General features: G+C 22.9%; 1 long non-coding RNA gene across 1 annotated transcript; it reads left to right on the top strand.

The window, feature by feature from the left end:
* Positions 1-888: 888 nt before the first annotated feature.
* Positions 889-2,110, top strand: LOC149882992 (uncharacterized). Its single transcript, XR_016456153.1, has 6 exons — positions 889-1,020; positions 1,132-1,165; positions 1,291-1,314; positions 1,435-1,505; positions 1,693-1,778; positions 1,872-2,110. It is a non-coding gene; the product is annotated as an uncharacterized LOC149882992 (long non-coding RNA).
* The last annotated feature ends 1,827 nt before the right edge of the window (positions 2,111-3,937 follow it).

Genomic DNA, 3,937 nt, shown 5'->3' with positions numbered 1-3,937 from the left:
GATGCGTGTGTGTCTGTGTGTGTGTGTGTCTGTGTGTGTATATATGTGTATATATATATATATTTATATTTATATATACATATATATATATATATATATATATATATATATATATATATATATATATATATATATATATATATATATATATATATATATATATAAATAAAACAGGCAACTAAACATGGAATAAATTCCATTACATATCAGGGTATCCTTTCTTGGAACACTCTTCCGTTCACCCTAAAAACAGATTTTATCCTTAGATCCAAGAATCTGTTCTTAACGTCACTCTATCATTTTTACCTAAAAAGTTACGCTTAACTTTATTCTTTACCTCTATAACTTTTTTCTTTATGTTTATGTACATATTATAATTTCTTATTTGTGTATATGTGTATATATGTATGTATATGTGAATACATTATAATAACTATTTGACCTATATTTTAACTCTTTTAAAAGTCTGTTTTATAAGTGTTACTTATAAATTTTTGTAAAGTTCTACTTTTGCTATGTGACTAGTTTATTTCTTATGTTTTTCTCTTGTCTTTTCTTTATATTATTTAGGTCATTGCGTTTTATTAGTGAATTACTATTTTCAATGACCTGTGTTTTTTGTAATATCCTTAACACAAAATATATTGATATATATATATATATATATATATATATATATATATATATATATATATATATATATATATATATATATTATATACATATATATATATATATTAATTTAAAAAAAAAAAATCAAAAGATATTCTTTTGATAAATTATTTTTTAAATCTTGTTTGTTAGAGTTTTATTTGTCAGCATATTGAAGTACTTTACATAAAAAATAATAAAGTTTTGAATTGTTTTTTCTATAATCATTTAACTATAAAAAAATATATAGATGTGTTATTATTTTTAATATTTGTATTATTATCTTATATGTTTTTAGCTTTAATATGTAGTTTAAGCAAGTTAAGGACTTACATGGACATCAGCTTACAATGGTTTAATCATGTTCAAGTATTACAGATATCTGTTCCTTGTTATTGTATTTTTTTAAAAATAAATTTGTCAGTTACATCAGACAAATATTGTAAAAAATGAGTTGTTAACAATATTTTTTGTTTACAGGATCTTTAAATCACATTTACATCATAGATAAAAGGTTTGTTGCAATAAGTTTAAATTGCCAGCTTTTTTGTAGTTACACAGTTTCAGTATAAACTAAATGGTTAGTTACACAATTATCTTTATATGGCTTGTTTATATCCTTTTAATTTGCTATTTTAGACACATGGTATGCAATATCACGCTGTAAGTTTAAATTAGTTGTAAAATTAAAAATTAGATTTTGATTTGCATTTCTTTTGATAGGGATATCTATTTAGGTTAGGTACAACTAAGTTTATGTATGCCTTGTTTATATTCGTTTAGAATTTACTACTTAGACACAAGGGATGCGGTATGAAATTGAAATTCTGATATTGTTATTTGGATCTCTTTTGGTGAGCTTATTTATTTTTGTTTTAATTTATTGTTATTTAAGTTGGAGACCTTTTTTTTATTTTGTTCCTGAGAGGTTTTGAAGTATGTGGAAATTATAGAACCTTTCAGTTATCAGATAAGATTATCTTTTGTTACACATTTTTATTAAAGATATTATTTAGTTGTTGCATTGAACTTTATCTTTAGAAAATGGTATCGGAAATAAATAAAATAAAAAAATTTCTATTATCAATTTATAAATCAGGAATTAGCAATAGCAATATTTCTTAAAGGTACTTAGTAAAATTTTATTTTCATTTCATACTATTTATATCATTTAGGTTCCGTATTTTCTTTATTGTATTTTATTTTATATTTATCTTTAGGAATTGACAACACGTTGCTGGAATTGAAGTGTTAAACATGTACTAAGAACAGCAGCGTTAAAACCTAAAACCTAGTTTGTTAACAATTGGTTTAGTTTAAACATCTATTGTGTATATGGGTGTGTGTGTGTTTTATACAGATGTTTTATAACCTCAAATATAATGACTATTAAAAATATATTTAAAAACTATTTTGATTGTAATTTAAAGTTTGTGTACTGAATTACATTATTACAAAATTTGATTAGTTTTCAATGTCCAGTTAAAGAGTATTTGAAGCTTGCTAACAAATTGAGCACTATATTTCTCCCAACCATAGTAGTTTGTATAATTAGTACTGCTTGTATCGGATGGGTGGTAATTATTACATTTATAATGGTAAGAACCAATGTGTATTAAGAATATCATAATTAAATAATCGAAATATTAAAAATGTAAGGATTATTTTATTATCAAATTACAATGCTATGTGGCTTAATTCATCTTTAATTATAATGGAATGATTTTAACTGATTATTCCCTACAATAACGTTATTTTAACTGAATAAAAACAGTGGATAATTTGATGCACTGACGTAATAACTCCTTAATTTAAAAGGATTGTTTTAACGAAAAAATATCAACGGACTTCAATCCGTTAAAACTTTAATCCGTTAACTTAACGGAAAAGCCGTTGGTGCAATAGCGACGGATTGATCTGTTACCCAATTCGTTGTATTCAACGGATTTTTTTTTAGAGTGTAAAGCCATAGAAGAGATACGTATGTCCTATATATGTCAAGCAAAAAACATTAAAATTTATTTAAATATCTAAAAAAAAAATTTTAATAGCAATATAAGTTCAGTTTTTGATATTTGAAAACAAAACTACGCAAGTTACAGAAAAATATTAAGTTCATTATTATACTTAATATTAGTTTGCTTGTAACGGTTGTAAAATGTTTTGTAAGTGTTTTTAACAAGCAGCTTCTTAACACTCTTTTGGACAAGTAAATGATGCTAGCGGCGTTAATTGTATTGAGGCATCTATACCAGTGTTGGTCACAGACACCGAAAGTAAACCGCTCTTTGTTGCAGGAATCAGATTTGTTAAATTCTCTAAAATCTACAAATTTCTCCACTAGCATTTAAACGTGAGAACACAACATTTTCAAACTATTATTATTCAAACTATATTTCAAACTATCCTATTACTTCAAACTTTGTGGCATCTTTAAAATGGTATTTTGTTTTCATTTTACATTAATTAGTGTGTAATTAATCCACTGTTGTATTTAAAAAAATAGTTTTATATAAAATAGACCAATTCACTAAAAAAAACTTGCACAAGCATTGGGTCAAAGGGTAGCACTTACTAGGATTTTCCAAAATGAAATTTTCCAAAATGTTAAATGATTCTATTTCGAGTTTTGTTCAATTATTTCTCTTACCTAATTCCTAAAACTTAATGATTCCTTTTTGATCCTCAATGGAATTTCTCATTAGAGATTCAAAATTTTTAAAGGTTTTCCTTAGCCTTTGAGAGTTTTTTGTATTTTTAAGCGTATAAAAGAAAAAATGTTTTATAAATGTTCTATAAATGTTCTATAAATGTTCTATAAATGTTCTATAAATGTTCTATCTATCTATCTATCTATCTATCTATCTATCTATCTATCTATCTATCTATTTATCTATCTATCTATCTATCTATCTATCTATCTATCTATCTATTTATCTATCTATCTATCTATCTATCTATCTATCTATTTATCTATCTATCTATCTATCTATCTATTTATCTATCTATCTATCTAGTAGAGCGAATATATTATTATTATTATTATTATTATTATTTTTATTATTGTTTTTATTATTATTATTATTATTATTATTATTATTATTATTATTATTATTATTATTATTATTATTATTATTATTATTATTATTAATCTTATTATTATTATTATTATTATTGTTATTATTACTATTATTATTCTTCTTATTATTATTATTGTTATTATTATTCTTATTATTATTATTATTATTGTTATTATTACTATTATTATTCTTCTTATTATTATTAT

This window comes from Hydra viridissima, unplaced genomic scaffold, assembly GCF_058129835.1.
Source record: "Hydra viridissima isolate aposymbiotic clone 2 unplaced genomic scaffold, HvirCarnegie_v1 scaffold_10, whole genome shotgun sequence".
Classification (NCBI taxonomy): Eukaryota; Metazoa; Cnidaria; class Hydrozoa; order Anthoathecata; family Hydridae; genus Hydra; species Hydra viridissima.
This window is presented reverse-complemented; position numbering and strand designations above follow the sequence as displayed.